We start from the raw sequence: 11385 nt of genomic DNA, 5'->3' as shown, positions 1-11385 counted from the left end.
GGCTGATGCAGAGTCAGAATGCAAAGAAGAAACCGTAATCATGCACAATTATCTGACAGGCTGCGGTTCCTCTTAAAGGTCATCGATGAAGTAAAAGGCTGCAAAGAGAGCGCCAAAATATTTGTGATATTTGTGGAGAGATTTATTTATTTACACACTTTTTTTTGCTCGAGACAGTTTGTGTGGGTTTGTGATCTCTCTTTCTTTTTTCTTTCCTCTTTAACACTCGATCGCGGACCCACTGAAAATAAAGCTTAGAAAGGTGCGCGTAAAAGGCGCGTTTGATGCGTTGTGATCAACTCCAAGCCGATCAAAACCCGTTAGGACTCACAACTCCCTCCTCAGTGCCTGGCAAAGAGAGGTGTAACATACCTGCTTTTAAGATTTAAATTCTGGATTTTAAAAATAGAAACAAAGGGAGCATAAACGCTACTTAACTCACTGAAAACCGGAAAATGGTTATAAAAAGAAGTGGAAAAGCAAACAAAGCTAAACCCACTGCGTCCAAGTTTTCCCTCGTTTTGCACTTTGTAACACTTGTTTTCAAAATGTCCCCGTTTTCACTTTGCAATCTATTATTTATCTGAAGCATTTTTTTAACAGGAAAACATGACCAAGCGCATTAGAGGAGCGCGCTCAATTGCGCAAGAGCATGGCAGTTAAAGCACACCTTTTGTTTGACTCAGTTTAGATATTTAGAATATGAGCTGCAACAGAAAGGTCATATTGTGTGGGAGGAATCTATATGACTCAAAACGAAAAAACACACGAGCCTTTTTCTGTGTTTGGGTGTTTGTTTGTGTGGTGTGCGTCTGGGAGCGAGATCAGCGTCTCAGCGCTTCTGCAGCTTTTCAGACTGTGAAGACGTCTTTAGATAGTTGCTTATGCAGCCAGTGGACATTTCAAAGCTCTCTTAAACACTCTGTTTACACATGTAAACAAACCAGGAGATCAATATTAGCCTCAACTCAAATTTAGACATCAGTTTAGTCACAGTGCTGGTATGATGGCTTCAGAATAACTGGGGTTTTCTTAAAAAATATAAATAGACACCAAAGAACCTGTCAACACTTTAAATGCCCTCCACTCATTTCATATAAACTGAAAATGCACTGCCAGCATGCAAACACTACTGTCACTCTGTCAATGGTATCCTTGTCAGCTGGGGACACATCCAAGATCAATGATGTTCACTCAATTAACCTGATGGATAAAATGTCAGAGAGGTTATGGATGGGAGTGCATATAGCATCTCTCTCTCACTATGTTTATGTACCAGGCTGTGTGTGTGTGTCTACGGCCCACAGTGGAGACAGAGGGTGAGGCCTGGCCCTTCTACAGCACCCTGTGTCCAGAGCAGAACTAGGTCAACAGAGACCGCTGGTTGGTGAGTTGGAACGATGCTGTGCTCTCACACACAGGAAAGAAAAGGAGGGAAAAAAGGAGAAAATCCTTGCCTTCCATTGAGGGATAATTAGAGAGTGTTTGACCTATTTGTCCCCTTAAATAAACCGTTGGCCATTTAGTCGAGAGCATGCCCTCCACTGGACCCCTCCAATTATGTTTTTTTTTTTTTTTTTTTTTTTAAATATTGGCAAATTGCCGAAGTTTGAAGGTTTCTCCATCTTTTTGTCTCCAATGAAACTTACATCCAGAGATGTCCTGTATGCAGTAACTGTCAGTTGGTCGGAATCTGAATATTTAAGCATCCCGCTCATTAATGATTCGACTGGATTTAGGTTTTTCTACAGCTGTATCCATAACTAAATGAGCATTATATGAAATACATTGATGTAGCAAATAGAATAAACTCACAATGAAATGAAATCCAAGGATTCGATAAAACAAAGTGCTATGTAGTATAATAAACTGTGATTTTAAAAGATTACTAACTAATTTTAAAAGATTGTTCTGTAAAAATGTATCCTTTTGCAGAAGTCTTGCATAATATAGAGGCAAGTTACAGTGATTGCACTGTTTCCAGCTGCTTTAAGAGGAGTTTTTACAAACCCATCTTACAATAGTTACATGCACATCTGGCCCTGTAACCAACTCCCCCTCCTCCAACTGAAGTCAATGCACTTTAAAAGCCACCAATAAAATCTTAATATCAGAACTTATATGCAGTCCCTGAAGAATTGCTAAAACAAAAGGTCATGAAGCTGAGTTTATTTGTAGCTCACGCTTTAACTGAAACAACTTCATCATAGCTGTGAGAAGGAAATTGAATTCAAGGACAGATGAAGTGTAATTCAATACTGTTACATACTGCGAAGGGTTGAGCTGGCACAAGGAGCACAGCGTAGTAGTTAAAACAAACTGGTTTTATTTGACCCAAAAATGCTGAGAGTCAAATCACAGTTCTGGGCCTTTAAAAGAGGACAAACTAACCTTATACTGGTGTTACAATGTGACACCAGCATAAGGTATCAGAGTAACATGACTAACTGCTCACCAACTCATCAACTGACTGACTAAGGGGAACTTAAATACTGGCTGGCCACACCTACAAACCAGACACACAGATAACACACAGTAGCAGATCATCTAATTACAAACAAACAAAGCTTAGTTTCAATGTTACTTTAACGTAACTGCAATCGAATCCACAACAACTTTTGGATTAAACGAGACAAACAAAACTTGGTATGACCCAGTCAGCACTTCCTGTATTTAGTAGTGCTGTTTAATTCAGAAGCGCAGCTGTGCGGGGCTCTCCCACACAGGTACACACTCCATCACAGGAGCAAGAACTTCATGCAAAAGAAGATGAATTTAAGAAAGGAAAGTTAAAAGTTAATGTATGAGCTACAGAAACAAATGCCAAATAAGCATGTGTGTGATATACAATATAAAGGACCATGTGTCATCATTTATGTGTACACATGTGTACCGAAAACAAAGACTTCAATATGCTGTGTATGGTATTGGTGCATGGGATTACCCACTTTATAGCTGTGCGAGTGTGAGTGCAACTATCACGCGTACATTGCAAAATTTCCAGCATTTCCTTATTACGTATGTGTTTTATATTTCAAAGGGGGTTATGTAATAGAAAAACGCATAATGTGACACAAGCTGACAGGAAGTGGAACACATGTAGACCCTCAATGTGTCCCATATTCAGAGTACGGGGTTAGTGAGGGTTGGTGCGGGGTGTTGAGTTCCATGTCCTATTCTCTCTTCAGTCCGTCAAAACATTCTGAATCAACAGATAACTTAGACCCCAGAGAAACATAAAAATGTGTTACTGCAGGATTGTATGCGAACCCAATATTACACAGATGCATGCAAAAGTAACTTACCCTCTGAGCTGGCTCAAATTGCCCTAGACCGAATCGTGTTTCCTCTTTATTCTCACTCGGGAGCAGGACTCAGGCGCCATTTGCATTTGTACAGTAGTGTTTGTGTGCGCAAGATTGATAAAGGCACAGAGGGAAACTATACGGAAGTGACCAAACATATCAACTGTTGGAGGACTTCAGCTGGTGCCTCATGAGTGAGGCCTATGACTAAGATCGGAAAAGAGTAGGAGTGTGTCTTTGCCAATGTTGCCATACCAATACTGCGGAGAAAAGAAAGAAGGTAGGAAAGAGTGGATGGCGATTGGACCGGGTAAGGGCACGCCGAACAGGATCAAAAATAGGCTGTGTGTGTGGAGTGGGATGGCAGTGGAAAACATGCCTATTGAAGTAAACATTTACGTTTTCATAAAGTCATTGACACCCAAAAGTAGAATTATATTTAAGTGCTGTTCATACATTAAGTACAGTATAATACCTAGCATGCAAGCAGTCATTCCACAGACCACACAACAACTTAAAGGGGAAGTAATCACTAAATTTGCCGGCTTCCTCTTCTCTGTTCCAAGTGTATCTTAATAAGTTAGTTAAAGCTGAAGTTGAAAAAAAAGAGCACAAGACCATCCATTCTGTGTAGCCCATTGCCCTTGAATGCATTTGCTGGTCTTTATTGATACATGGCTGTGAGTAATAACCTTGCCAAGAATAGATGCTCTTCATGGGGAAAAGAGAATTTTACAATTTCATCTTTGCCAGTTATTTTGTTTGATAATCCCTGACCAAATTTTCTCTGCCATTGTGTGGACTCACACCCTCACATCACGATGAGCCCTCCCTCCTATCTCTCATCCCTGCTCTTCTCTGTTCCACACTACGTGCCTCTCTATTTATACTGTTGAGTCAGTTTCCCTCTGACAGGACTGAGTGATAAGGAAGACTGAATCATCATGTCTTAGAAACTCAAGCTTTCATCTTTTGATACTCCCTAAAAAGTAAACACAGCATGGTTCATTAAAACCTCCAAAAGAACTGACCAGAAACAAAGTTCTGATAATGACAACTTTGCTAACAAACAGCAAGTCATAGATTAGAAAAGCATCAGTGTGTGCCCAGTGGAACATCCCTGGCATCGGTGGTGGCTCCAGAGATGGAGAGTTGTATCACTCCAGCAGGATGCTGGTCCATAGGTGTCTGGTTTCAGATGGCGGACATGCTGGGAGCACAGTGTGGAGCACAGCACAGCCAAGTGGACGACAATGGGAACACGCAGAGACACAGGTGTCCCTACCAAGAAACACAATGTGTGAAAAGACTGTGTTTATTTGTGAGCCTGAGTATGTGTGTACACATGTGAGCATACTGTCATGCATGTAACACGTGTTGATTTACTGTAAATGCACTTCTGCAATGCACGGGCTTGTGTGTGTGTTATGTATTTACGTGTGTTTGTGTTAGCGCTCTGGTATTGATTCACTTGCACTCAAGCTGCACTTTAGCAGCGCTCATGCATACTTCCCTCAGGACGATAACACCTGCAAATGGAAATGAAGAAAATATTCCTAAAAGAGAGACGCGTGGCTCTATGAAGACTGAACAATAACAAGAAGCAGTCTTGTTGCAGACAAAGAATGGAAATTCACCTCACTGTGACAATGTGTATTGCAGCGCCCATTACTGTTTTTCTTTTTCTTTATTTACAAGTCTGTGTGTGTGTGTGTTTGTGCGTGTGTGTTTCTTTCTAGCTCTCTCCCTGTAACTCACTGGAGGATGCTAACCCATCAGGTCCCTTGGCTCCCTTCCATGGGATGATGTCATTTTAGATGACATCACCATGCAGTGTATGTGTGTGTGTTTGTGCTATGTGTATGAGTGTGTGTGCAGCCCCCTTCACTACAACCCCCCCCCCCCCCCCCACACACACACACACCACCTCCCTGCAGCCCTCCCTTTGCTTCTTTTCTCAGAGGGAAGGTGCTGTTTGACACACACCCGCTATACCATCGTCCAAACTGCCGTGCTAGCACAAGTGCTCGCAGAAGGCAGAGCAAGGAGAATAAGAGAGACAGACTGCCAGGAAGCCAGAAACACACACACACACACACACAAAAGAAGGAGGCGAGGTAGTCTTTAAAGTAGTAGTGGTGTGATCTGAGGGCAGAGAAAGTGGTGTGGAGAGAGGGGATGGGCTCTGAGGGGCAAGTCAGTTTAATTACACAATATTGGTCCTACTATAACACCACAAAGCCCATGCACAAACTGTCATTAGTATAAAAAAACCCGTGGACTGGGGAGTGCCACAGTCTGTGTGAATTGGTTTTTGGCTCTATTGTCTATTGTTAACATGGTTATATATAAGACTCAACAGTCTGGTCCAAAAAATTCCAGTAAACAAATGAGTTAAAAAGGAATAATTCAACGTTTTGGAAAATTTGAGCCTTTGCTTCCTGCTAAGAGTTAATCTGTAACCGAACATTAAATAATGGGTTGCAGCCAACAGCTTAGTGTAGTTCCCTTTCTTCCAGGATTGGAAGCAAGAGGAAACAGCTAGGGTAACAAAATCCACATTCCGAAACCTAGAATGCAAACAAAAGGACATACTTGATCTTCTTTATTTAGTATGATACATATAAAAAAAACCCAAAATGTTAAAATGTGGTGTAATAGTAATAGCTTGAAACATTTCTGCACACCACGAGTTCTCATTTTTGACTTTTGCTTGTATTTCACTAATGATAAACCTTTTGTCTTCTGTGTTAATCATATGTTTTGCTGACCCATCCATATACCTCAGCTTCCTTTTGAAGCTTAATATTAATGCAGTATGTTGGAATATCCAGATTTACAACAGAAAACCCCCCAAAATCTTTGCAGCATGTTACAAAACCCTTGATTTGGTCTCTTCAGCTAGTCAAAGGAGCTTCACAGACATATCTCTTCAGCTAATTTACCCCTTCATGGCAGCAGTATGTTTTTTTTTTAAACTCGCCTTTTTATTTTGCATTCAGGCTTAAAATCATTAGAAGCGTGGCTGCTTTGGGTGTCAGCTGGATGCCTTGCTAACTGTCTGCTAGGCTTCACCTCAGCTATTTCAAACTGATCTCTTGCCTTTGTCGTCTTGGTGCCTTGTTGTGTAGTTAATTCTACTTACAGCCTGTCCAAGAAGTCTGTGCACCAGTTTTGCTCAGTGAAATCTGACTCTTTTGTCTTTAGTGTGTCTGTGGGATGCACCAGTAAAGCTGGGTGCTAACCAAGCACGATAGTGTTAGCGGATAACTTACCCATTAACACGAGCTTCAAAATTTTCACAAAGCATTCATTAGCCAATAGATGATGTCAGTGGATAAGTTCATCTTCTATATACAGTCTACAACTGCCTATCGCTGTGAAAAGCCTGTTATTTGAAAATATAAACTATATTGGTTTCAGATTTGACTGATGATTAAAGTTTTCACAGAAGAACTACGTGAGCTACTGTTATCTTTAACACCCACAAATTATGAATGCATACATTACAAACAGCATATCAACATTGCGAGCTGTTTTACAATAAATACTATCGCCATGCAGCAGTTGACCTTTTCTAATTTAATTTTACAATTACAGGGTGACAAGAACGCTCTCAAATTTTTGCCTCGACTAATTTAGTACAAAGATCTTCTCACTCACGTCTTTCATATGAGTCTCAGAGCAGCAGAGGCACTCCCACACTGAAACACGCCTGCTCTTTATTGAGCACAGTTGGCACTCTGAGCCAATGATGTCATCCTGGCGAATAGGGCAGCAATATGGGGATCAGCAAGTTTCTGAAATAAGACACAATGGGGATAGACATCATGTTTAGTAGTAGATATTCAAACTATCGGGACAGAAAGGTGAAGTCGCTGCTTCTTTTGTGTTTTCCTGTCTTCTCTAGAGGACAATAAGGAACTTTGTAGACTTTCTGTCCACAATGGCTGGTCTCAAATTACATATTGCAAGTCTCAAAATATTGAGGCATGGTTAGAGGTTTTCATGTGGTGATGCGGAAGAGTTTTGATAAGTGGTTTTACAGTCTGGCAGTGAAATCTGTTGTTTTCAGCTGGGGATTGTTACATAGCGTGGCACAGATTGTAACCATCAGTTTGAAGCAATAACAGTCTCATTTTTAGAGGTTTGTATATGTGCTGAGGTGGGGGATTTCATTATCAGCCCCATAACCTATAACTAGGTTGTGAGGTCCGGGGATTTGGTCATGGCGTTCACCCGTCTGTCCTGTGAGAATAGGCCAAGGCCCCCGTCACCTCCACCTGCTCCATCCTCCAGAGGGGACCAAGGCTAAATTTAGTCCAACAAGGAAGCTCGTTTGTGGACGCGAGGCAGGAAAGAGATCCTCCAGATTGTTGGAAAACTAGGGCCTTCATTTTTGTGCCAAACATAGAGGGAGGGTATTTACTGCAAAAAATATTCCTCTTCAAGACCTGCAGTGTCAAAAGCAATATTTTTTAATATTAATGTGACATGACTTTAATCACAGACTGTATAGAAAAGATGTAACCACTTTGATGTCATGGCCTCACTCACATGAAGCCATTAATTTTGAGGATTTTGGCTAACTTGGTGTTTTGACCAGTTAAGGGGTGTCTCTGACTGAGAACCCACACATCCTAGCACCTTGTTAATCACAAAGCCCGGTTTTCTTTATTGGACCAGTATTTGCAACATGAATGTTGTCCCGTATTAAATTTGCCTTGATACAACTGAAACCGTAAAATCATCAGAAAAAGTGTGGTCACAGAACAAATAAGAAATAGGCAGGTTTTCCTCAAAACTGCTGGCTATTAGAAATAATGTCAGATTAACCCTTTAAAGCCGGTTGGAGCAGGCTCTGTTTTGTAACTATTTTTAAATCCCGGTAAAACTGCAACCATGTAAGCTAGCGCAATAATGTTTTTGCATATGAAACCGGAGGAGTTGTACTTACATCTTATGCCATCAGCTTGTCCTAGGTCACGGTTTCCTTCCACGTATAGCTTTGCAAAAACTGCATAAAAAGCACTTGCAGCAACAAAAACATAATATTCCAGAAACACGCTTTGCCAATCCGATCAGCTGCTCATAACACCTCCTACGTTGGAATAGACGTCAGCGCGAACTATCGCATGTCCGCCATTACCTGCCTGAAACCGGAAGTGATGTTGTTTTCGAGGAAATGTAGTTTTTTGTTTTTTTTTTACCTTCAGGTCCTTATAAGCCTATACTGGTGTTTTTAAAAGTTATGTTTGACTTTATGACTTTCTGTGTCGTTTCTGGGATGCTTATTTTCGTTTTTCCTGCAGTATATAAAAATTGGTGTATTTCAAAAATAAAACTATGAAGACACTCGAAATAAATTTCCTGTGGTGGGAAACTATTTTGTGTAACTTTTTTGTATTTACAGTTTTGCGGGATAAGCCTCTTAAATTTCTCTAACTAGAAATATATGTTAAAAAAACCAAAACGATTTTAAATTTTTTTGTAGTTTATTGCACGTTTTTGCAATTTATGTAATTACTATGCTATGCACTTAATGCATATTATTAAAATTTGGGCTATAATGGTTGTATTGATGTATAGCAACTTGAAATGCTCCAAAAAATGGTACTACAGCATGTAAAAATATAATATAAGCTCTGGTGGACTTGGTTCTATGGTAGGTCTTAAAGCATGTCTGCACTGGCTTCACTTTTTCTTTTTTTAATAGAAAGCGTGACTAAAGCCTAACTTGGTTGTCACTTCTGTGACCCTTAATACAGATTATAAAAACTTAGATATCAGATATCATATTATTTAGCATTGCCATGGTAAATAACTTCTCTATACATGGACAGCCAAATTCAGCAGTAAGTCAGTAAGGACCTTACAATAATATACAGAGAAAACTCCAAAATTCAGACGAACCCCTATGAGCATTCACTTTGGCGACAGTGGGATGGAAAAACTCCCTTTTAACAGGAAGAAACCTCCAGCCGAACCAGGCTCAGGGAGGGCCGGCCTGGTTGGGGACAAGGAGACAACTGGGCACAAAAGGCATTTTGAAAGAGAGTCAGTGATAAATAATAACTCATAATTAAATAATCAGAGATGCTAGCATTACTGTGGTCTAATTATCAGAGCAACTTTAAAATATTTAATAATAAAATCTTGTGTGTTTTAAATTTTTATTTATTTATTGTTTATCTACTTTTTATTACTCATTTTGCACGCTTCTACAGTCTCTCATGCAACAAACAATGAAGCATGTGAAGTCTGCAAAAATTGGTAGCGCATAATGCCCTATAAATGCAGTGCCAACAAGCAATGCTGTTTTGTGTTTCTGTCATTTATATTATATGAAAGCTCATTAATGTGAAAAAGAGCGTACCATGGCAGCATCCTTGAAACCTTTACTTCCTGTCTTGAAAAACAAGCAAACAATGTGCTGACCTGTTTTGGTAAATACTGACACTTCTGCCCCCCACACCCATTTTTTTTTGCACATTTTACGAAGGGAATTCATTTATTGGTGAGAAAGGATTGTGAGAAGAAGACTAAACAGGGTGGACATTTTTTTCAGTGTTGAGGAGGCTGGGCACGGAGTCCACCCAGAGTGAGATGTGTGTCCGAGCCAAAAGCTCACACTCTCTCTGTTTCGCTGCACTTCTCAAAATAAAGAGTTGTAGTGTGAACACGTGCACAGGCACGCACACGTCCATGCAGACACACATGCACATGCTCATGCGCACTCCTGCCTTGAATGCACCTGTTGTCCTATATGGCTCATGCAGCTCTCCCTTGAACAGGAGGTGGAGCACTGAGAATTTCCACCTGTGCGTGGGAGGTTGAGTACGATTGCTTCTGACTATGTGTGTGTGTGCATTAAAATAAGTGACAGATAAAGAGGGAGACAATAAAAGAGGTTGGATGACGGGATAACTTGAGTCAATTTTCCCCTTTTAAACACACCCTCTTAACACAGTCCTCAGCCACTCTTTGTCCACCCTTCAAAACCCCCACCCACCAGCCTTCACCCTCTGGGCCTTAATGTCACCCTATCATTGACATGTTTTGGGTCATTTCATCTGATGGGATCTCCTGGGAGAAATTAGCATGTGCAAAAGAAAAGTCCACAGTTTTAAAAGCTCAGTGTTTCCAATTTGCCGCCACATGCTTCAAATTAGCCACGTATTTACTAAGGTCAGGCACTGGGCGCAGAGCCCATTGGGGAGCATGTGTGGAGGTTTGAGAGGGAAAAAGAGAGAAAGTGGGAGCCAGAACCAAGTTAGTTTGACTGACATGCCCCACCGTGGTCTTATTTACTTATTTAGCTCAGTTTACACAAACAAATGCACAGAAGCATAACTGTATCAACAAATTGTTCTCTTGTGAGTGCAGAGGTTCAACACAGGTCCAGAAAATGAAATCATTTTATTATTCAGATCCCACAGCCACATCCACACATCCTGCTAAGTGAAGACACCAGGCTCTGATGAAAGCATCTTCCTGAATGCACATGGCTCGTGCTCTTGACGCTGAAAGGAAACATCTTGCTTTTCCGGTTAATTACAACAAGTATTTTTTTGTACTTACCAAGAAAAAGAAATATACATAAGCCACAAAAGATTAACACAATGGCTTGAAATTGTATTTAGAGTTATTTTAAAGTGGGTTTTAAAGTTTTTTGTTATTTGGGGGGTTTTTTTTGTGTGTGTGGCACAAATGAATATGAGATTCTGCGGCATGGCTTTTGTCAGAAACCTGAAGGCTTGCAAGCTTATTATTAGGCATTTTTAGTCCTGGAGACTTGTTTTATTAGTTCTGCGGCCAAATGACATCCTTATCGCATCTGTTGTGTGTTTGTCTTGTTTGTATCACGACTCAGTCTTGGGTGAGGCTCCTCAAATGGTTTTATGTGTGCACATGCCAGTTTGTGTGTGTGTGTGTGTGTGTGTGTATGTGTGTGTGTGTGTGTGTGTGTGTGTGAGCAAAAGCATGTGCACAAGCACACGCCTCATTGTGTGCGTGTGTATACGTGAGTGTGTGTGTGTGATGCATGTGTGTAGCCAAGCCTAAAAGCATTTAGGCAGGA

The sequence above is a fragment of the Astatotilapia calliptera genome, chromosome 16 (genome assembly GCF_900246225.1).
Source record: "Astatotilapia calliptera chromosome 16, fAstCal1.2, whole genome shotgun sequence".
NCBI lineage: Eukaryota > Metazoa > Chordata > Actinopteri > Cichliformes > Cichlidae > Astatotilapia > Astatotilapia calliptera.
Note: the sequence above shows the minus strand (reverse complement) of the source record.